The sequence below is a fragment of the Canis lupus genome, chromosome 7 (assembly GCF_003254725.2).
Source record: "Canis lupus dingo isolate Sandy chromosome 7, ASM325472v2, whole genome shotgun sequence".
Taxonomy (NCBI): Eukaryota; Metazoa; Chordata; class Mammalia; order Carnivora; family Canidae; genus Canis; species Canis lupus.
In genome coordinates, this window is record NC_064249.1 from 54,231,641 (window position 1) to 54,256,525 (window position 24,885).

The window sequence follows — 24,885 nt, forward strand, 5'->3', positions numbered from 1 at the left end:
CCTGGAGGGAAATACGCCAGAAAGCTAACAGCGGGTCTCTCTGAGGGTGGGATTAAATGTTTTCTTTATGCTTTTCTGTCTTCAGAATGTTCTTCAACAAGCATTTATTACCTTTATAATTAGGGGGGGAAAAAAACTTAAAAAACTAAAATGCCTTTTAAAAAATTTGCCAGCCAGAAATTAAAAAGAAACAAAAGAAACAGTCTGGCAAAACAGCATTTATCTGAAATGCTTTAAATATTGCCGTAATTGCCTGATTTTGAGACTTTAAACATAATCTTAAAATAGGTCATATATTCAATAACTTCAAATTGCTTCATTTGCTCTTATTCTTTTATATCATAGGCAAGAATCAAAGGAATAAATGGTTCTATAGTAAAGTAGTCACATGTTTTCAAGACTGAAAGGATTTCATTTTGCTCATTTGCATTTTTTTTAGTATAGATATGCTCCTATTTCATTTTGATAATTAAAGTGCAAAGCTGAATTAAAGACGCCTCATTGGCCTTTAAACATTTCAATGGAACTCCCATCTGTTAATGATACCTCGCTTCTCCTCCTCACCTAGGAGGGGGTAGGTTCTGAGTACTCATTCGTTAGAGGTGAAGTAGGCAATTGTGGCTGGAGAAGCCAAGCCTCAGGGGGGCCGGAGCCTGTCACACTTTCTGGAACCCTGCCTGGGGCAATGAGCTCAGTCTTGTCTGATTGTCTGATTTCCTACCATAACGTTCCCAGTAACTCAGAGCATGTGGCAGAGCCTGTCAGACCTGTGGTGGCTGTAAAATCTAACCCCACTGCTGGTCACCTTGCATTGCTCTCCTGCTAACTATGCCCCAAATGGCGACAAACCCAGGCCCACCAGCTGGAGGAAAGGACCCCTATCCTTAAAATTACCGCAAGAAGATGGGAAGGAGAGTGGAGGAGTAGGGCCACATAGTCTTTTTTTTTTTTTTTAAGATTTTATTTATTTATTCATGAGAGACAGAGAGAGAGAGAGGCAGAGACACAGGCAGAGGGAGAAGCAGGCTCCATGCAGGGAGCCTGATGTTGGACTTGATCCCGGGTCTCCAGGATCAGGCCCTGGGCTGAAGGCGGCGCTAAACCACTGAGCAACCCGCGCTGCCCCCCAACTCGTTATTTTAAAACAAATCCCAATTATCGTCTTACTTCATCTGTAAGTATTTCCAAATGTATACCTAAGAGATAAAATCTTTTTTAAAGGAGGACAATAATACCACGATTGTACCTTTAAAACTAAGGATAATTCATTAATATCTGATATCCAGTCAGTGTTCAAATTTCTCTGATTGCTCATAGTTTTTTGTTTGTTTTACTTAATATGTTGGATTCATGATCCAAACAAATTCTAGCTACACCAATTGGTTGCTAGATCTTTTAAGTCTTTTTTAATTTCTGAATTTCCACATATACCCCTCAACCCCCCCTTTCTTGCTTGCTACTTATGCATTGTAGAAACCAAGTCACTTATCCTGTAGAATTTCCCAGAACCTGGTTTTGGCTTATTGCATCCCTCTGGCATCATCTAACATATTCTTCTACTCCTTATTTCTTATAAACTGGTAGTTGGGTCTAGAGGCTTGATTAGATTTAGTTTCCTTATTTGACAAGAACACTTCAAAGGAAGTACTGAGAGTTTCCTATTGTATCACATCACGAAGCATGTAATGTCTGGTTGTCTGTTTTTTTGATGATAAAAGATTGATCAGTGGCTTCAGGTATATTATCCTGATCCATTATTATTATAAAGTTTTTATGAGATTTTAAAGGAAAACATGTTTCTGCACAGTTGGGGCTTTCTCAACAAATTTTACTGACTTTTTTCCTGACATGAGAGCCAGCTTAGAAGGCAATTTGTGACTGATTAGATAGTGAGAGCATTCCTATGAGATCTTCCTAACTGGTGGTAAGAGACTCAGGGCCTTGGAGAGATCTCTGAGTTGTAAAACTAAAGATACTGGCCTTATCTTTCCCTCAGAGATTTAATTTCAGACCAAAAGGTTAGGGTGAGGATCTCTTCCATCTGATACCCAAGGACACTTTCAAAAGGTGATGGGGGGAAAGTGATGTGTTTGCCCTTCAGAAACAAGAAATACATGTTTCTCTGTATCTCACCTATGGGGTGAAATCCCCAGTGGCGTGGGGCATTTTTTTTTTTTTTCCTGCTGGCTCTTACCTGGCACCCTGCGGGGTTTGCTAAGCATGAGAGAATAGTGCTATCATGTTCCTCTGGCTTATGATCTTGCTGGGAGTATAAAAAGAAATTTGTCTTTGAACCAAAAACCTCAGGTGCACATCTATGACAAAATTAATAAAGATGAATATTAAAAACCTAACAGTTCCTTGCTGGCCTTTTGCCCTAGTGGTTTTTAGCAGTTATTGTTGACAACTGCCTGGACACATTATTTCATCAAGGGTTGCAAAATGGCAATATCCTAGCTGTACCATTTATTTTGCATTCAATAGCTTGAATCTCTTATAAAGGAGAAATTTCTCTCATTACCTGGATGGTTACTTTGAAATACATTTCATACAGGAAAATCAGGGGAAATGATTCCTTCCAATTATTTATCAATTTCTAGAATGAGTTAATACCCTCGTATCCTCCAAAGGTGATCAGTGGGGTTTTCCAAAAGTATAATTATAAGCACACGGATTTAATCATTTCAGATATCTCAACCTACTGCAGGCATTATTATTTTTTTAATATTTTATTTTTTTATTTGATAGAGTGTGCCAGCATGAGGGTGGGGAAGAGGCAGAGGGAGAAGCAGATTCCCTGCTGAGCAGCAGGACTCCACACCAGGACCCATGAGATCATCACCTGAGCCAAAGCGCAGGCACCCCTAGTGCAGGTGTTATTATAGGCAAATTGCTCATTTTTGCCCAGTGAAATCCATTAATGTGGCTCCTGAGACCTTTGACAAGCTTCTAGCAGCCCTTGTTTTCTGTTATGAAAGATGTTTCCGGTTCATCTTGTATATGTCACATCCCAGACCTGAAATCACCCATTTCTTCATAGAGACCTAGTTCCTTTTAGTGAGAAATGGCCTTTAAAGATTCCAATCTGGGGCACCTGGGTGGCTCAGTTGGTTAAGCATCTGCCTTTGACTCAAGTCATGATCTCGGGGTCCTGGGATCGAGCTCCAAGTCAGGCTCCCCACTCAGTGGGGTGTCTGCTTCTCCCTCTGCCCCCCACCCTCCCCTCCCACGGGTGTTCTCTCTCTCTCTCTCTCAAATAAATAAAATCTTTAAAAAAGGGCAGCCCGGGTGGCTCAGCGGTTTAGCGTCGCCTTCAGCCCAGGGCCTGATCATGGAGACCCGGGATTGATTCCCACGTCAGGCTCCCCGCAGGGAGCCTGCTTCTCCCTCTGCCTGTGTCTCTGCCTCACTCTCTCTCTCTCTCTCTCTCTCTGTCTCTCATGAATAAATAAATAAAATATTTTTTAAAAATCTTAAAAAAAAAAAGACTCCAGTCTGAGTGTCAGAGGTGTTTATTGCTACTGAGTTGCTTATTGCTTTTTATACATCTTAGCAGACAGAATTGATGAATATTTCTTTAAGAGTAAAATCAATCATCATGATTTCACATTGTTATTTCCAAACTTAAAAATCACAGAAATTTATCTCAACTTCTTTGATTTTATGTCTTTTTTCAAGTGTGCAAAAATCTAAATTCTTAATAATATTAACACATTTGCTTATTTGCTTTGTCTTACTATATATGGATAATAGCTTACAGATTACACTAATAATATTATTAAAAGTATGATTATTGAGTACTGTGTAATTTTGTGTGTGTGCACAATTCTTTGGTGTTAGAATCTTCTTTACTGCTGAGGTACAAATTACTGTGTTTTATTTATTTTTATTTTTTAAAGTTTTTATTTTAATTCCAGTTAGTTAGTATACAGTGTTATATCAGTTTCAGATGTACAATACAGTGATTCAACAATCCCATATATCACTTGGTGCTCACCATGACAAGTGCACTCCTTAACCCCCATGACCTATCTCACCCACCCCACCCTGTCCCTCTCCCCCAAATTACTGTTTTATTATTATTATTTTTAAAGATTTGATTTATTTATTCACGAGAGACACAGAGAAAGAGGCAGAGACATAGGCAGAGTGAGAAGCAGGCTCCCTGCGGGGGGTGATGCGGGACTCAATCCCAGGATCTTGGGATAACAACCCAGGCTTGGGGATCCCTGGATGGTTCAGGGGTTTAGACGCTGACTTCGGACCAGAGTGTGATTCTGGAGTCCTGGGATCGAGTCCCACATCGGGCTCCCTGTATGGAGCCTGCTTTTCCCTCTGCCTGTGTCTTTGCCTCTCTCTCTCTCATTCTCTCTCTCTGTCTCCCATGAACAAATAAATAAAATCTTTAAAAAAAACAAAACAAAAAAAACAACTAGAACCAAATGGAGATGCTCAACCACTGAGCCATTCAGGTGCCCCCCTCCTTTTTTTAAAGAGCTGTGTTTTAAAGTTACATTACTACCTGTTAGATTATATGGGTAAGCCATCAATCAGATGTGTTGTTAGATTTGTTTCATTTTTTTTCTTTTTATTGACTTTTTAATTTTTGTTTTATAGTTGCACAAGACATTTACATAGTTCCAAAGTCAAAACCATAAAACAAGATACATTCAGTCAAATATAGTTTTCATGTGTCTTTATTTCCTCCCTCCCTTATAAGTAATAATTTTCAATAGATTTTAATTTATCATTTATTTAAAAAATTTTGTGCAAAAATATGTAGGCTGAAAATGGGCCCCAAAGATCCTAAGGTCCTAAGCCCTGGAACCTGAATGTTACCTGACATGGTGAAAACAAACATTGCGGATATGATTAAGTTGAGGCTTCTGAGATGGGGAGATTATCCTGAATTATCACCCAGATGGGCCTTCAATGTAATCACAGGGATCCTTATAACAGGGAAGCAGAGGGATACTCGATACACATAGAAGAGAAGGCGGTGTGAGGGTGGAAGTAGACACTGGAGAGATGCGCTGTGAGGAGGAAGGAAAGGGTGACAAGTCATGGAATATAGGCAGCCCCTAGGAGCCAGAAAAGGCAAGGGACTGAATTCTCCTCTCCAGAAGGAATCAGTAGTACCAGCCCCTTGATTTTAGCCCCACATGACTCCTTTCAGAATTGTGGCTTCTAGAAGAAATGTATGTTGTTTTAAGCCACTAAATTAGGGGTGACTTATCACAGTAGTAATAGGAAACCAAGTGTGTGTGTTGAGCTAATTCTATATATACACTTACTATTGCTGTGAATACTTATGGGGACAGGAGGAAATGGGATGGAGAGGGGTAGGGATGGAAACTAGACTTGACTGAAGGAGTCTTGTCTTAGGGTTTTGACTTTGGAACCATGCACAAACACACGCTGTCCTGCACCATGACTTTGTTCACTTAACGACATAAGTGAACGGGCAAGTGATAGCTCTAGAACAGTGGATGATGATCCTCCTCATTCCTTTGTGTAGCTGTATTGTGTTCCACTGCATGGATGTAGTCTATTTTATTCATTCCAGTTCCCTCTTTATAGAAAACTGGGCTGTTTCCAGGCCCTTGATACTGATTACAAACAGTGCTGTAATTCATAGCTTTATGCTGGTGATATTGCATATTTTTGTCAGTGTATCTGTGTGAAAGGTTCTTAGAAGAAGGATTGCTCTGTCAAAGGTCATATCACATGTACTTTATTTTCGCTGGATATTCCAGATTCCCAATCCTTTTCTTTTTATTTATTTATTTATTTATTTATTTATTTATTTATTTATGATAGTCACACAGAGAGAGAGAGAGACAGAGACACAGGCAGAGGGAGAAGCAGGCTCCATGCACCGGGAGCCTGACGTGGGATTCGATCCCGGGTCTCCAGGATCGCGCCCTGGGCCAAAGGCAGGCGCTAAACTGCTGCGCCACCCAGGGATCCCCCCAATCCTTTTCTTGGCCAACCAGAATGCATGAATATGTTAGCTCTTCCATTGCCTCCTCCACAAAATACCTTTTCCAATTTTTGGATTTTTGGGGGTCCGTCTGGCCAGGAGAAAAGGTATCATGGTTCTAATAAATAATTCTATCACTGTGAGAAAGATTGAACATCTTTCCAAATGTTGAAGGACCATGAGTTTCTCTTTCTGTGAATTGTCTTCTTATCTAGCCCCTCTTTTCCACAGGGTCACTGGTCTTTCTTCCCTTTGTATTTTGGAATGAACTTACTTTTAAGAGAGAAAACAAACAAGTGAACATGATAGGTAAGTAAGGGGAATTTGACTCATGATAAAAATCAAGAAGAGAATGAATACGCTGACCGAATAGAGGTGACAGGGTAAGGTAACTTCTCCTTTAGCTGGAGAAGTCAAGGGAAGTCTATTGGAAGAGGTGACTTTTGGGTATTTGGGTGGCTTAGTGGTTGAGTGTCTGCCTTTGGCTCAGGTCATGATCCCGGTGTCCTGGGATCAAGACCCACGTGGGGCTCCCTACATGGAGCCTGCTTCTCCCTCTGCCTATGTCTCTGCCTCTCTGTGTATCTCTCATGAATAAATAAATAAGATCTTAAAAAAAAAAAAAGGAAGAGGTGACTTTTTAAGGTGAAATTTTAAGATAAGCAGGCATGTAAAGGGTGGGTGAGTTGCTGTATTAAGGGGTAATTGCATGTGATCTTTTTCTAGACGTTCCAGTTTCCTAATCCCTTCCATGGGGGTTATACTTTTTGTATTCCAATCAGCAATGCCTGAATTGTGACAAAATCATCAGTTTTGTCTCAGCGAGTTCATGGCTGACTCATGCGACCATTGCCTCTGGAAGTACAGCTGGCTCCCCTTCTTCTTCTGCCATCAGGAGAAGCTTTAACTGCAATCTCTCACTTAAATTTTTCTAAAACTGTATCCCATCACCTTCCAAGAGGTGCCAAATTCTCGGTCTTGTTTCCTGCTCCCTCTGCCTGGGAAACAGCTTCCAAAGAAGGAACCACCGCTGGCTCTATCTGACCTCTTCCCAGCCCTCCTGGTATGTCCTAGAAGGGCGCCTGGGGCTGTGATTGCTTTTTGAGATATAGTCTCAGTATGTACAGCCATGCTGCTCTGGCCTCTGTTGTCCTTGAACTCAGGAAATGTCTCAGTTACCATCCTGCTGTGCACCCCACTGAAGACTCTTCTGCATGCTGCCATATTTTTCAAGTTTAATATTCCAGCCTTGGAACCAAACCCAATTCATGCCCAGGTCAAGTGGCTCTTTATCTGTTTGCTCAGCCTTTTTTCCTGGGCCTGTGCAAGTTCTTTCCTTTATACTGTTCCACACCTAGTCTTGGCCCTGCCTAATACCATTCCAGCTGCAGGAGCCCAAGGAGAAGGTGTGTGTGGGGGGGGGACTTTGAAAGCCATCAGTATATGGTTCCTGCCGCCTTGGAAGACTCTGCCTAGGATAGTAACTAGAATAACGGCAGTTAGTCTTTACCTCGTATGCCAAGAACACTACTCTTGGTCCTTTTACATACTTAGTCCAGTTTTTCCCCCCAATAACTGTGAAAGACAGACTACTGAGATGGTGCAGAGAAGGTAAGGAACTTGCCCAAGCTCACACAGCACAGGAAGTTCAGTAAGAAAGTCAAGAATAACACTCAGTTATTCACTCTGCTTGACTTCTTTTTTTTTAAGATTTTATTTATTTATTTAAAGATTTATTTAAAAATTTATTTAAAGATTTATTTATTTATTCATGATAGAGAGAGAGAGAGAGAGAGAGAGGCAGAGACACAGGAGGAGGGGGAAGCAGGCTCCATGCCGGGATCCCAATGTGGGACTCAATCCCCGGACTCCAGGATCAGGCCCTGGGCCAAAGGCAGGCGCCAAACCGCTGAGCCACCCAGGGATCCCCAAGATTTTATTTATTTATTCATGAGAGACACAGAGAGAGAGAGAGAGAGAGAGGCAGAGACACAGGCAGAGGGAGAAGCAGGCTCCATGCAGGGACCCGACATGGGACTCGATCCCGTGACTCCAGGATCATGCCCTGAGCCAAAGGCAATTCTCAACTGCTGAGCCACCCAGGCATCCCTCTGCTTGATTTCAAAGGACATTTTTTTACCTCTGCAACAGATTTATGATCTTCTGCTCAGCAAGGGCTTAGAGGGGATGCTGAGTTCTGGGTGTTTTCCTGTTTTCACAAGCTCTTGCCTGCTCCAGGCCGCCTGGACAATTTCCTTGGGGCAGTTTTGGTTTGCTCCAGCCTTCCCCAGGAGGCACGGGTGCTGCCACCAGAACCGGGCCGGCTCAGTGTGCACAATTCAGCTCCTGTCGCCGCCTCTGCATAAGGACAGATTCAACTTGTCCACCCTCACTCAGTAAGCCAGGTACACTCCACCGAGAAAAGTGGACTGATGTATTTGGAATTAACTAAACAGATGACATTATATCTGAAGGGATTCAAAATACATCCAGAATAATGTAAAGGGGATATGGCTGCTTAACAACATTTAAAGGTGGTAGAGAATCTGGGGCTGGAGTTTTGCTCAAACTGGCAGCGGCAAGTGGGGAAGGACAAGATGCAGCATGCAGATTTTCTATTTAAAATATAGGGGAGAAGGGACTGCTGAAAAGCCTTAGCAGCAGCCGGTTGCCATGGTAACTCAGGAACACTGATCTGAATTAGGCGCAGTTACTATAGGTCAGGCTTTACCAGAAGGAAAGGTGATCTGGCGAGTGAAGAGGGAGAGGGAGAGGGCGGCGGGAAGTGGAGGGCTGAGAAGGAGCGAGGGAGGGAAGCACTGAGGAAAAGGAAGGGGAGGAGGAAAGGGGGCTTGGAGACCCAATCCGGGAGGGAGGGGAGGTAGGGATCACTCTAGACTTTTCTTCTTTTAAAAAAATTCCTTAACAAATTTAAAAAACTCGGCCCCCGATGCTTGCTGGGGCATGCCAGCCCTGTGCCTGGCGCTGGGACCGGGCCCCAGCCAGCCCCTCCTCTAAGGCACTTGCAACCTGGGGCTGGGATGGTGTTGGCTAAATGCTGGCTGCCAGTTCTGGAAGGCTCTCTTTCTGAAGCCGCCTGGAGGGAGCAGGTTGTGCTCTCTCCTCTTTGTTTTGAGCTTTAGAAAAGATAAAGCAAACAAGAAATAAAAGAGATGTGTAAGAAGCACTTGCAATCCTCTAAGAGCTAAAATTGCATGAGACCAGTAACCACCCGGGGAACTGCCAGGCTGCAGGATCCCTGAAGGTCTGGAGGAAGAGGAAGAGAGGAAAGGAGACAGTGCAGTCTCTTAACAGCTATCAACAGGCCAGAGCCAAAGTGGCACAGGCTTCTGGAAAGACAAAAAAAAAAAAACACTTGGGTTCAAGCCACAGAACTGCTACTCACTACCTCTGTGACCGTGGACCAGTTACTTAACCTAGTGCTTCGTTTTTCTGATCTGCAAAGAACTAATAGTTCCTGTCTCATGGGGCTGCTGAGAGGATTAAAAAGGATGAGGTGTTTAAAACTATTAGCCTTAAATGATAAGCACTCAATACCTGATAATTCATGATTGGGTGTGTTTTTATTACAGTCTATCAGGGGAGCCACGATCAGGCCCACGGCAATCAAGCGGAACATCACTGAACCTGTGTAGGGCACCCAGAAGCACTGCCTTTTCTTCTTCGACTGCAGTTGATGTTTTGCTGTGGAACAAACCGTCCCAAAATGTAATGGCATACAAAAACAAACCTTCATTATTATTATATTAGTAGTATTTAAAGATTTATTTATTTATTTGAGAGAGAGGTGGGGGAGGGGTAGAGAAGAGAAGCAGACTCCAGACAAGTGTGGAGCCAGATGCAGGGCTCCATCCCAGGACCTGAGATCTTGACCTGAGCCTAAATCTAGAGTTGGATGTTTAACCAACCGACCAAGCCACCTAGGCACCCCAAGACATTTATTATTTTGTCCACAATTCCATAGGTTGGCTGGGAGCCTTTTCTGTTTAGGCCAGCCTTGCTGGGGCCGGATGATTTAGAAGGGCTTCACTCTTACATTTGGCAGTTAGCAGACTGCTTGGTCTAGAACAGCTCGTCTTTGGCTGACCAGCTAGGATAACCCATCTCTGCTCCTCATGGTTACTCACCCTTCTCTGGCTAGCCCAGACTCATTACATGGTGCTGTCAGAGTTCTCTAATGTTCCATTGGCCCAAACAAGTCAGATTTAGATTCAAACTCAGATCCAGAGACTGAGACATAGACCCTCTTGGCTGTAGAAGTGGAAAAGGCAAGTCATACTGTGTAGGGGCATGTGTATAGATAGGCATGGGAGAAACTTCTGTGATCATCTTGCAAACTACCTGCCGTAGGTCTCATTGAGACAACATGGGTGATGCAAAAAAACAAAAACAAAAACAAAACCCCCAATGTGATGCAGCACAGGATACTTGCCAGGAAAACTGCACAGAGGAAGCCTGAGTTGGAAAGGTGGGCTGGAATTCCGATCGGGGTAGGGAGATGGGAATATTCTCGCTACAGACGTGGAGGTGCGTTTGGTAGGTTCAGTGATGTATGGATGTGACTCACGTAGGAAAAAAAGGAGAACAAATGATGACAGAGTAGTTGAGAGCCAGATTGGATAGGGTCTTGGTATTAGGGCATTTGGACTTGATTCTTAGGCAGTGGGGAGCAGTGCAGGTTTTAAATCCAGGGCCAAAGGGTATTTTACTCTGGAAATAGTGTGCAGACAGAAAGGGAGCTTCTCTGATTTTGCTGTGATATACAGATGCAGCACTGTGCTACATGATCAAGCACAAGACAGTCTTTGTAATGGTGGGTGGACAGTAGTTTTTGTTGTTGACAATTGTTTACCTCGTTTTGCCATGACAACCTCATCAATAAATGAAAACAATCCTGTACTTGCTTTCTAGGGTTGTTTTAAGGTTTGAATTTGTGAATATATGTAAAAGGCTCAGCACAGCCCTTGGTTTCTGGTAATAGGTGGTAAAGGGACTTTAGAAAGGGAGTCACAATAAGCAAGAGAAAAGCTTGTGTGTGTCGCGGCTACTGCCCTCAGAAGGTCCTGGGGTCCCTCCATCTGGCACAGGGGACGTCCAACCCATCTGCCTCCCCAGTAAAACTTTTGGCTCTCTTCCCGGTGGAGGGGCAGGTGTTGGGAGAACTAGGGGAGTAGAAATGACTGGACATGGGGCGGGGGCGTAAAAGACCTCACAGAGCACCAACATCAGGAAAGGCCACTGTGAAATCGTGGTAAAGTGAGACAAAACAAGGTCACTTCATAATTTCGTCCAAGCACAAACACAGTTATTGTGCCACCCACAAAATTTTTTAAAAATCCCCATCTTGGCTATGTGAATGGCTGCTGCTTTTTTTTTTTTTTTTTAAGATTTATTTATTTGAGAGAGAGAATAAGAGAGAGAGCAGGGGCATGAGCAGGGGAAGGGACAGAGGGAGAGACCCCTCTCATTTCAAGCAGACCCCCCACTGAGCGAGGAGCCCGATGGGATATGGGGCTCGATCTCACAACCCAGAGATCATCACCTGGGCTGACCTGAGCATCGAGGTGGATGCTCAACCGATAGCCACCCAGCACCCCGAGACTGCTGCTGTTTTACCAGCTACAGCTTTATCCCTGCTCTAGTGAACCCTCCACTAGATAAGTTTCGTTGAGATACTCAATCACAGAATTGTCTCACTTTTTTGTCCTCATCTTTTTGTGCAATCCAGGGTCCTTCTCAAGTACTCTCAAAGCCCCGATTCTACTGTAGTTCTTTCTAATACCCTCTTATGCCAATGCCCCACAGGTCCCTTGGTGAACATTCTCTCCAGTATGATGAGTAATAAACCCACTAGGTCAACTACAGTGGTGTTTCTGGTGGCTTTTGGCCACTTGCTTGTCGTTATGAGCATAACTGCAGTTCAACCTTAACTGCAGTTTTTGGACAGACTGGTTCTGTTAGGGCTCTCCAGAGAAATAGAACTGATAGGACATACATATAGATACATTCCTATTGACATATAAAAGCAAACATTTATTTTATAGATATGGTAGATGATAGATAGATAGATGATAGATAGATAGATAGATAGATAGATAGATAGATAGATAGATAGTAGGTAAGTAGATAGAGATTTATTATAAGGAACTGGCTCACATGACCACAGAAGCTGACAAGTCCCAAGCTCTGTAATCAGCAAGCTGAAGACCCAGGAGCTCTGATGGTGGAAGTCCCAAGCCAGAAGCCAGCAGGTGGGATACCCACGAGGATCCAATGTTTCAGTCTGAGTCTGACGGCAGAAGACCGATGTTCCAGCTCAAGGCAATCAGGCGGGAGATGTTTTTTCCCTTAGTCATGAGAGGGTCAGCCTTTTTGTTCTACTCAGGCCTTCACCTGTTTGGATGATGCCCACCCCATAGAGGGTGAGCCATCTGCTTTACTTAGCCCGCTGCGTCAAATGTTGCTCTCGTTCAAAATCACCCTCACAGAATAATGTTTGATCAAATATCTGGGCATCCCTGTGGTCTGGTCAAGCTGATACATAATATGAATAATCACACTGGGGTTTAATGTTGCCTAAAGGACTGAAGAAAGGCCTGCATATAGCCAGCATGCTGAAAGTGTTGGCCAGTGAGCAAACAGGTGCTAAAACAGGAAGGACCCACTGTGACCCTGTGGCCATATGCCTGTTGCTTCTGCCCCAGAGCACTGTGTTCTAATTCTCAGAAGCTCAAACTAGGGGAAGTTTGGTACAGAGTTCCAGTGAGACTAGAGCGAAAGTGCTGGGTTAGAGCACTACCTGCTTAGCCCATGGACTTTGGCCCTTGGAGCAAAGGGAGTCTCTAAGGCCAGGAGCCAGAGGTGCCTTTCTAACAGAAGGAGGCTAAAGAAACTCACCTGGGAGATCTGGACAGGAAATAGTCATGACCCAGGATAGTCAAGATTGTTCAGCAGGTTGGTGCCACATTCAGGGTGTATGCAGCCTGTACAGTGACACAGCATAGGTGCCCTGTGACTGAATAGAATGCTCTTCTGGTCATGGTCTTGAAATTCTTAATAGTTTTAATTAAAATATGGGGCCCCACATTTTTATTTTTTACTGGCATGTGGTCTGCAGCCCTAAATGGGGAAACTCATGCTAGAGAGAGACTGATTTAGAATGGGCCCTCAGAGGGTCCCTTCGGGTCAGATGTGGTGCCACCAAAGCACATCTGGCCACTCAGATCAGGCTGGGTTAGAATCTGGCAATTGAGGACTTGCAGCTTTCTTTTCTGTTTTGCAGTTAAATTATCTCAGTAAATATGAAAATAGAAATGGCAGACTCTTTTTCTCTAAACCTTGACACCTTGTGTGTGGCTGTCCTTCCTGCTACAGGTAGAGGAGGAAGATGGAGAAATGTGTTAAGGGTGGGGTGGAGCCAGGAAGTGGTCGGTGGATAGAGACGGTTCAGGAGGCTGGCTCCGGTAAGGGAAGTCCGAGAGGGGAAATGTGTGGGTTGCTCTGACTTGCCAGGAATTCCATCACAATTTTCCACATCTCCCCTTGTTCCATGGGCTTTTTACCCAGCACAAGGCTTCCAGATGCAGGAAACAGCAACATTCAAGTGTTCGTGGAGAATTTTTTAAGTACCTGGATTTAAGCGAATCAGTGTACTATTATTTGGTCATTTATAATATGCATGTGTTTTTCTTCTTGACTTTATTACCGTATCGCAACAGTATTATTTCGTACCAGTTTGCCCATGCTATCATCGATTTGTTTTCACACTGTTTTTATGTGCTAGTGAGTTCTGAGAGCCAACAAACCAACCTGCACATCTACTTTTAGGAACACAGCTTGTTTGTGAGCTGGGACTGCGCATGTTTAAAATTAGCAGAATACTGTATTATTACAAAGTCCTGAAGAGAGTTACAAAGCAAGAATGGCCTAAATATATCTTTAGGAGAATTACAGAGGTAACCAGGCTCCATAAAGGCCTCAGTAATTGGCAGTGATGACGACAAGGGAAATTTTGGGTACAGTGTGGCTAGTCTTCAGAGTTTCTTTTTCATTTAAGGCCATGAAATTGTATTTGACTCCGTGCCACTCGTGTAAGGTCGTTGGAACCAGCTCTGGTGTCTATTTTGACAGTAGGGAAAACCAAGGCCCCAAATAGAGATTCTCCAGCTGGTCTAAAGGCCAAGGGTATGTGTGAGCAGAAAGACCCATCATGTCCCCTGTCACTTGGGGAAGCCACAGATGCTTCCTTGCGTGGGCAGCCCTCTTCTTTACCATTCTGATCTGTTTTTGTTTACTTGTTTTATTTTTACTGGTGTGTCCAGACTGAGGGTTTCTGAAAGTCATCATCTCTACACACTTTTTCCTTCTTATAATTTCCCTTTGCCTAGCTTCTGTCTGAGCTGGGGTGGGCCCTGTCCTCACTTTCCCTCCGGAAGCATGCACCAGGCAGCTGAGTAGCGTGGCCTCTAAGTCAGATAGACTCTATCTTCTTATAGTCTATACTCATAGGTCAGATCCAAATAGTCTGGAATAAACCCAAAGCAAGAAGGATTTCCCCAGGGAGGACAGAGTCTCTTGGGCCTGGAGAAAGGAAATCTACTTAGTAGGCTGACCTGACAGGGGCACAACAAGAAAAGGCTTTATTTTGCTTTCTGTCTTTAAACATACTCAGTTGAATTTCCATTCCTGACTCCTCGCCATCTGGGACTTACTTTTACTTTGAGGGTTGGAAGCATCCAGTGCCCATTTAATTTAAAATGTCAACTCCCCAGGGGCTCCTGGGTGGCTCAGTCAATGAGCGTCCGACTCTTGATTTCAGCTCAGGTGGTGATTTCGGGGTTCTGGGGGTGGAGCCCCACATCGAGCTCCACACTGGGCATGGAGCCTGCTTGAGATTCTCTGCTGCTCAACCTCCCTCTGCCCCTCCTGTTTCTGCTCTCTCTCTCAAATAAATAAATAAATAAATCTTTTAAAAAAAGTCAACTCCTCCCAGATTTAATTCTAAATCTCAGATGGAAGCATGGTAAGAAGGAAGGGGTATGACCAGTTTCTTTGCTCTGCCCACTGTGTCCCACACCTGTCTGGCTCAGTGGCAAGGGAAGGCCACCTCCCTCTTGAGTCATGGACAACCCTTCTCATTGAGCTCTCCCATTGAATGTTTGTGCTCCTCTTGCATCTGGATGTGGGCTGGAGGCATAGGGCTGGATTAGCCCTGTCTTAGTTGGATGTCCTTGAGGATGAGCGTATGGAAGGGAAGCCAAGAGCTATGGAGAGAGATGCTCACACTTGGAGAGCTCCGTGGGGGCCTGAAAGCAGAAAGCTTGCTCCAAACTGCCTGGCATCCTGCATCCTCTGGAGATAAGACTATTCCCTAAAGCTATCCTTAGGAGAATTACAGAAGTACCTGCTTTCCTCAGGGCTTTAGTCCTTTTCTGAAGAGGCAGAGCTGACAACTGGAGGCCACAAGCAGACTGGTAGTAGAGAAAAAAATTGAAAGTTTAGGGCTCCTGGGTGGCTCAGTCAGTTAAGCATCTGCCTCCGGCTCAGTCATAATCCCGGGGATGGAGCCCCGCATCAGGCTCCCTGCTCTGTGGTGTCCCCTGCATATCTTCTTCCAAGTGAGAGGTTGTCTCTTTGCCTTTGTAGCCTGTGGGAATATCATGAAATTAAGGAGCCCAAAGCATAGCAGGTCCAGAGGCAAGTGATGAGGAGGGACCCTGTGGTCACGTGGGGCTATAAGGCCCCTCCCAAAGATTGAGCAGAGGATGGATGAAAATGCATGTGACATGTTGGGCACAGGTCCTGGCCTGTAGGATATGCTCAGGAGGTTGGCTGCCTGAGGACTTGTGCAGGCTTGGTTCTCAGGCTGAATCTTGCTCTCCCCTAATCACCAACTGGCTGAGCAGAGTGGAATAGAGTTGTTTATACTGGTGGCATAAAATTACAACACAACTTTCCCTTACCCTTCATGGTGAAAGAGACAAAGAGTTTAAGATTCCAGTTTTCAAGATTCCCATTCCAAATTTCAGGTGCCATTTAAAACACATTTCAAAACAACTTTGATGGTATTTACTCCTTTTCTAGTAATTTTGCAATCTTAAGACTTTAATTAAAAGACCCTGAGTTGGGCAGCCTGGGTGGCTCAGCAGTTTAGCACCGCCTTCAGCCCAGGGCCTGATCCTGGAGTCCTGGGATCGAGTCCCACGTCAGGCTCCCTGCATGGAGCCTGCTCCTCCCTCTGCCTGTGTCTTTGCCTCTGTGTGTGTGTGTGTCTCTCATGAATAAATAAATAAAATCTTAAAAAAAAAAGACCCTGAGTAGCCAAAGCAATCTTGAGAAAGAAAAACAAAGCTGAAGGCATCACACTTCCTTTTTTTTTTTTTTTTTTTAAGATTTTATTTATTTATTCATGACAGACACAGAGAGAGAGAGAGAGAGAGGCAGAGACACAGGCAGAGGGAGAAGCAGGCTCCATGCAGGGAGCCCGATGTGGGACTTGATCCCGGGTCTCCAGGATCACACCCCAGGCCAAAGATGGCACTAAACCACAGGGCCACCAGGTCTGCCCGGCATCACACTTCCTGATTTCAAACTACATCATAAAGCTACAGTAATCAAAACTGTGGTATTGGCATAAAAAAAGATACATAGATCAATGAAATAGAATAGACAGCCCAGAAACAAACCTGCTTATATATAGTCAATTCATTTATGACAAAGGAGGCAAGAATATACAATGGGGAAAGGGCACAGTTTCTTCAATAAAAGATATTGGGAAAACTGGATAGCCACATGCAAAAGAATGAAACTGGACCTCTATCTTACATCATACATAAGAATAAACTAAAAATGAATGACAGACTTGAGCATAAGACCTGAAACCATAAAAATCCTAAAAGAAAATATAGGTGAAGTGCTCCTCGACATTGGTCTTGGCGACGATTTTTTGGATTTGACAGCAAAAGCCATGTCAATAAAAGCAAAAATAAACAAATGGGGCCACATTAAACTAAAAAACTTCTGCACAGCAAAGGAAGCCATCAACAACATGGACCTTGTGGTCTTGTTTAGAGTTTTTAGCAGAAGAGGGCCAATACTTGTATACTCTTGACCCAAGAATGACCCTCCTCTATCAGGGAAGGTTGTCTGCTTTGGGAGGGATACACATGGAATGGTGAGGGAGGAAGGGAATACCTTCCCAGCCAGCCAGATCAGCTGAATCAACCTAGAGACTGATAGGGTGACAGATGCCACATCTAGATTGCCTTCGCATCCATATCAACAAAAAGAAAAGGCAACCTATGGAATGGGAGAAAATGTTTGTAAATCATATATATCTGATAAGGGGTTAATATCCAAAATATACAAAGAACTCACATAATATATAATCCAATTAAAAAATAGGTAGAGGACCTCAATAGACATTTTTCCAAAGAACACATACAGATAGCAAACACGTACATGAAAAAAGTGCTCAGCATCACTCATCATTAGGGAAATTCAAATTGAAATCACAATGAGCCCTCACTTTACACCTGTCAGAATGGCTATTACCAAAGAGATGAAAAAAAACAAGTGTTGGTGAGGATATGGAGAGACTGGAACCCTCATGTACTCTTTGTGGGAATGTAAACTAGTGCAACTGCTGTGAGAAATAGTATAGATGTTCCTTAACAAATTACAGATAGAACTATCATGTGATCCAGCAATTCCACTTCTGGGTATTTATCTGAAGAAAACAAAAATACTATCTTGAAAAAAATATATGTATCTATCCCCATGTTTATTATAGCATTATTTACAATAGCCAAGATATGGAAATGATCCATCCATCCACGGATGAATGAGAAAAGAAAATGTGGTGTACACACACACACACACACACACGAATATTATTCAGCCATAAAAAGAAGGGAATGTTGCCATTTTTGACAACATGGATGGACCTTGAAAGTATTATGCCAAGTGAAGTAAGTCAGAGAAAAGCAAATATCATATGATACCACTTGTTGAATCTAAACCAAACTGAACCAAAACAAACCCTCCAAGACCACAAACCCCCCAAAATTGAACTTGCAGATCCAGAGAAGAGATGGGTGTTTACCAGAAGCAGAGGGTGGTGATTCGGCAAGATGGGCAAAGGGAGTCAAAACGTACAAAGTGCTAGTTATAAAATAAATAAGTCATGGGGATGTAATGTACAGCTTTGATGACTATTGTTAATAACACTGTACTGCATGTTTGAAAGTTGCTCAGAGAGTAGACCTTAAAATTTCTCATCACAAGAAAAAATTGTGCAATCATAGATGGTGACAGATGTTAACTAGACTAATTGAAGTGATCATTTCATGATACATTCAAATATTGAGTCATTATGTCGTACACTGAAAACTAATGTGATGTTATATGCAATTATACTCAATAAAAAATAAAATAGGAAAGAGAAAAAAATACTTTTAATCAAACCCAATACAGGATTTGCAGTTATAGGACACTGAGTTATGATCATTATGGCACCTCTCATTAAATAAGTGATATATTTGAGATGCAACTGCCTTGAGTAAAATTAAAGGATTTTTCAACTGAGCTCCCATTTGAGTTGGTTGATTTCCTTTTTATGAGATTGCTTCAAGACCCCTACACCTAAATGTGGGGTAACATTTTTTTTCAATCTGTTATTAATTCTAAATGAGGAGTTCAAACCCTCTTCAAAGTCTATCAGCAGGAAATTGATGCAGGAGCAGTAGAAAAAGGTGTGGTTGGGTGTCAGGAAACCACAAGCAGGAGTGTGGCTCCTCAGAACTGTTATGGAAAGCTGGAAGGAGAAGAGAAGAGGCATAGAGATGACTTCCTTGCGAGGAACTGGATCCTCTGATTGAGAGATAGAGCTTACTCAGAGTGACCTTGCCCAAAGGGAGCTAAGGAAATAAATACTCTGGTTTCACTCTTCTCAACCCACCTCCTGCTGAGGCTCCCCATTGGCTGAACCCACCTGAGCACCAGAGAATAAGAGGGAACTAGGTATGTCCATCTGGGTCAACCATCAGGTCAGCCCTTCAATCCAGAAGATCATTTATTAGAGGAAGGTTCTCCAAACCTCTCTCCATTTTAGAGAGATATACCTGGAGTAGAGAATTGAGTGACCTCTCTTCCGGTGTGTAAAATATAAAGGAAATGACATCTAAAGAAGAATTAAAGCCTGAATGTGTGGTAAACTGAAGAGTTGTAAAAATGCAGCATCAGACATTTAAGGCTAAAGTGTAATTTTCTCTCCAAATAGTTTGCAATGAAATAGAAACAAAAATATAATTGCATAAAATCCACATGATCCAAATGTCAGTTAAACTGCCCTGTGATCTGGGTACTCACTGAAGCTGTAGGTGTATGTGAGCTAAGTGCCTCTGACCCTCAGGATGAGGGGGGTTTGAGACACCTGCTATCTGTTGCTCAGTCTCAGGCTAACAGTTGCTCTGCAGATATCACATAAGAAGGGGAAACTTTAAAGGTACATGATTGAGCCAGTTTTCACTGGGGCAAGAAGTGAAAACATGGAATCTTCTGCAGTGCCTCATGCGACCCCAGCTCTATGGCCAGGAAGGTTTCTGAGACTTGCTCTCCTTTTTGACTCCTTATGGCCAAAACCTGGTGTGACCTAATGCCGAGCCAGCCAAAGTTACGGCAATAGCCAAAGGGTGAGGAAGGCCACAAGGGAAGGCAGGAAAAGGGAAGAGAAACCAAACAGCCAGGAGATCTGGGCCAAGGCAGGACCAGGAGCAGATACAAAAAGACATCAAGATTATCTTAGGGAGAAACAGGGGCCAGAAAAATGGGGAACTGGAAGACAGGGAGATGATATTTTGAGACTGTGGGTTTGGGTGGTAAACATGTTTAACAACTGCTGATAGGTTGGGTTTGGATCATCAGAACAAAAGCTCTGAAATACTGAGCTTTGAAATACTAACCAACTCTCTAATGATGGAAATCAACTCATTCTTATATTTTAAATGAAAGTTTATTTTATTAATGAGTTCTAAAGATTTTTTAAAAATAATATATGATGAAGCAAAGAAAAGTATGGTTTTAGAAACAACCCTCAAGCATTTAATTCTGCTTGGGAGTGGAAGTGGATGGCATTCACTTGAAAATATATCTGAATTGGACCCTGGTGGATTTCCAGGCCAAGGTCATGGGGGCCCAAGGAGTGAGTGGGGAGACCCAGTACAGAAGAAGTGACGATGCCAGGGCTGGAACAAATGGGCCTTGTATCAGGCAAACATGAAACTAACTCTCTCTACTTCATGGTGAATGGTAGGCAAAATCCTTCAGGTTTGGGAGGTACTCCTTTGTTATACATGCACTTAGAATTTTTATTAAAAAGTCAGGTCAGGTAATTTGCCAAGAGGAAAACCAAGCAATGTTTAGAAGGTATGCAGATCTGAGATACAGCACAGGCCATCATTTATGAGAGAAAATTGTATATGAGAAGACATTCTCCCTGTGTTTGTTTTCTAGGGGAGTGGCTGCTGAATGAGCAGGCATTGTGAAATTAGAAATACTTACACCATATGCTACAATGTCTAGGCTTAAATCTGTCAGCCTCAAGTCAGCTGTTCCAAGGCAAGGTAAGACAAGTGGTCTATAATGTCGTTAGAGAGCAACATGGAGGAATGAGAAAATAACAAGGCAAAATTTAGCAAAAGGATTAATTGTGTGGTGCTGGCTGTCGGTGTGACAAGAACTCAGGGAAAGGCCTGTGTGGTGTGACGGGTTCTCAACGAAGTTGGGAAAGATGCCAGTTGGACCTGGAAGGATAGAGGGAATGTGAACAGTGCAAGAGAGAGACTATGCCATTGGGGCAGGCAGGGGGACAGTGGGAGCACGGGCTCAGGGGAAGGACTGCAAATCAAGTACACTGAGTACAGGCTTGGCTGAGGGTCCTGAGTGAGGGGGCTGAGGGGTCAGGGTCTGTGGGACCTGAAAACATCACTAAGCCATCTGGAATAGTTAGTACTGATTCTCAGAAGCAATTGGTTTCTGAAATATCTGGGTCACACGAGAAAGACACTCCTTGTGAATTCAGCCCCATGAGGTACCACCTGAGCATCATTTGGACGCCAGCCCCATTCTTCCCAGAAGCTAGTAGAGATGATCAACAATAATGACACTACCTATTACTGGTGACGATCTTGAGGGTAACAATAGCAATTGGGATTGTCACTTGTAGAAATTTGTTGGATTATAATTTTTAAAAAATCACAACCGAGCCACATATAGCTTCTTCACTGGTGGATTCAACAAAATGTTTGTGGAAGAAAAAGTACACAAAGTCTTCCAGAAAACTGAAGTGAAGGGAGTATTCCAAATCCAATCTATGAGGCCACCATTACCCTAACACCAAAACCAGGCAAAGACACGACAAGATAAAGAAACTACAGACTAATATCCCTCATGAGCATAGATGGAAAGTTTCCTAACAACATTTAGTGAATTGAATCCAACAATATACTAAAAGGATTTTATATCATAACCAAGGGGAATTTAACCCAAAATTCAGGGTTGATTTAACATTCAAAAACCACTCCTAATTATTCATATTAAAGACTAAAGAACACTGTATGATGTCCTTAATAGACGTAGAACAAGCATTTGATAAAAACCTTACCTCCATTTCTCACTGGGAGGTAAACTAGGAATAGGAGGGAATTTAGCAAACTAGGAATAGGAGGGAACTTCCTCAACTTGATAAACAGTGTCTATGAGAAACCCACATTTGACACCACACTCAGTTGAAGATGAATGCTCTCCCACTATGACCAGGAATAAGACCAGGATATCTGCTCTCATCCCCCCGTTCAACTTTGCACTGGAGACAACAGGGAACTACAGTGGTTTGTTCCCACTGCCACTTGGTTTGGCCAATCCTCCTGCATACACCTTGCATGGTTTTGGGAAGCTGTGTCACTTCTAAACAATTGTGACAATTGTACCCTTTGGGGGTAGAGTTGGTCTAAGATGTGCTTCTTGGGCGCTTTAATTGCAAAAACAATGAAGAATAAAATAATGTTTTGATATTCTTTAGTTGTGATTAAAAAAATAATCCAGGAAGAACAAACTGGTAATTGCCTTAGCTCCTTAGTAACCAGAGCCCAAGTGGCCCCATATCTGAACCCCTTCCTGGGTTTGGGAACTCTGTCCCTCTACAAAAGCTAAAAATGCCAGTTCCTCATTCTCCAAGTCTCCCTTGCTGCTGGGGCCTGAGCATAGGCCACAGCCTTCATCCACTCAACAGCCCAGCCCGGATTTTGATGCAGGAGGGCACTGCAGGCAGGATGCTGGTGGCCCGCCCTGCCCAGCCATAAAGGAGATAGGGGTGCGCGCTGCTGAGCAGTGAGGTGGCTTGGCCACAGTGACGCAAGCACTGCTTTGCCCTTGGTTGCTTCTGGACTCTGACTGTCCTGCCAGCTAAGCCTTGCTGCCTGAGTGAAGAAATGCCTCTCTGGATCAAGAACTCCTCTTGCAAATTTCTGCTGGTCATTTCCCACCTGCCCTTCCTAAGCTTTCAGCCAGGCAATGTCCTTGCTCCAGTTCAAGCTCTGCATTTGAAGCAGCGTGGCCATGGCACACACGTCTAAGTCCGCTGTTTAGCACCCATCCAGAGCTGGTTCTGGGCCCAGCACAGGAAGATGCCAGAAACTATGTGAACAAAGCACTTCTCATAAAACAGCAGTGTGGATATGTGCATATGAACACCATGAGATATTATATACATATTTGTAAATGGTCCAGGCCCAGCTGATGGAATTTCATAATACAGATGAAAGTGGTCTTAAAATCAGCACTGTTGGGGCAGCCCGAGTGGCTCAGTGGTTTAGTGCTGCCTTCAGCCCAGGGCCTGATCCTAGAGACCCAGGATCGAGTCCCATGTCAGGCTCCCTGCATGGAGCCTGCTTCTCCCTCTGCCTGTGTCTCTGCCCCTCTCTCTCTGTCTCTCATGAATAAATAAGTAAAATCTTTTAAAAGAAAATCAACGCTGTTTCAGATAAGGACTTCATGGACCAGAATGACTGCATGCTTCACCTGAGGTCTCACTTGGGTCTGATTGCTTCCATGCTCCACTGCTTCTCTCCCTGCTAAGGACATTTATTTGACAAAAAATATTTATATTATAAAGTTCAATAAAAAATTTCCTGATCATTTGAAATAATTGGAACTCTCATTTGCTGCTGTTGGGAAAGTAAATTGGTACTACTACTCACCAAAACTACTGGGCAGTATCTACTAAGCCATACCCTAGGACTCGGCCATTCCATTCTTGGTATCATCCAATAGAAATATGTACATATGTGTACCAAAAAGATATGTACAATGTTCATAGCAGCTTAGTTCAACAGAGCCAAAGGACCCTGGAAACAACTTGAGTGTCCAGCAGCAAAATGGATATGGGTGGTACATTCCCACAGAGGGAAACTATACAGTGATAGTTTCAACAAAGCAGTGCTACAAGACACAAAGATGAATGTCACCGAAGAAGACACAACAGAAACACAGTGTGTGTGTGACTGCATTTACAAAAACTTCTGAATGAGTCTCTGGTGTTAGAAGCTAGGACAGTGGTAACCTTTGGGAAGTAGAAAGAATTGGCAGTGGGCATAACACAGGGACTTGTAAGGTGCCAATCATGTTCTGTCTCTTGTCCTGGAATACCAATGCGTCAACTTTGTAAAAATCCATCTGGTGGGGGCAGCCCCGGTGGCTCAGAGGTTTAGTGCCACCTTTGGCCCGGGTGGGATCCTGGAGACCTGGGATCGAGTCCCATGTTGGGCTCCCTGCATGGAGCCTGCTTCTCCTTCTGCCTGTGTCTCTGTCTCTGTCTCTCTCTCTGTCTCTCATGCATAAATAAATAAAATCTTTTTTAAAAATCCATCTGGGTGTACACTTAAGATTCTTATGCCTTTTGGGTATGAGTTATGCTTTAATAAAATGTTTTTTAAATGTCTGAAAATATAGGTAAATAAGATCAGTGAATTTATTTTACAGATAAGGAAACTGAGGCTCAAAAGCTATAAGACTTAAAGATAAAATCTTTAATCAGCCAAAGTGAATATCCTTGGGATATGCGGAAGCACAGGCCCATGGTCCCTGGATGCCCACTCTGGCCCCAGCAGGGCCTCATTCACCAATACCTGTAACGATTTTAGACATACTTCCAATACCTTTCCAGAACCATCACTTTAGCATATTAGGAACAGAAAATCTTTGATGTGCTGGGAGAGAAGTCTAAAGCCAATTCTTCAATAACAGAAATGAAAATCAGAAGGCAAGAACTCAAGCTGCATATTGGTGCAGGGCCACTCAGAGAGGGGAAATGCCTCATACATCAGTTTTGTTTTGTTTTTAAAGATTTATGTATTTATTTGAGAGAGAGAGAACACAAGCAGGGAGGAGGGACAGAGAGAGAAAGAGAATCAGACCCCCCTTCAACCCTGGCCAAGCAGGGAGCCCAACACTAGGCTTGAGGGATCTGGGATCATGACCTGAGCTGAAGGCAGACGCTTAACCGACTGAGTCATGCAGGTGCCCCAGGATGGATGGTTTTCTAAGAAACTGTGAGCACAATCACAGGTTCCATTTCTTGCTCTTTGAAACAATAGCAGGTGGAAGCCTCATCAGCAAGCCTATCTTCCCTGGACAGGGCAGGGCTGGGGGCTTCTGTGCCCATAGGCCTCTTGTCCTCTCCACCGTACTACCAGGGAAGAAGGTGGCTGGCACTATCCTATTGCTGGGAATAGGTGTCCCTCCCTTGGCTGGCCATACCCTCCTCTGGCCCTGCCCCTGTCCCCAGGCCCGAGGCACACTCTGGGAACCAGACTGGTTGGTTCACC

General features: G+C 43.5%; 1 long non-coding RNA gene across 1 annotated transcript; it reads left to right on the forward strand.

The window, feature by feature from the left end:
- The first annotated feature begins 986 nt into the window (after positions 1-986).
- LOC125755460 (uncharacterized) lies at positions 987-23,875 on the forward strand. Its single transcript, XR_007412084.1, has 5 exons — positions 987-1,174; positions 6,215-6,292; positions 9,577-9,712; positions 20,516-20,625; positions 23,043-23,875. It is a non-coding gene; the product is annotated as an uncharacterized LOC125755460 (long non-coding RNA).
- The last annotated feature ends 1,010 nt before the right edge of the window (positions 23,876-24,885 follow it).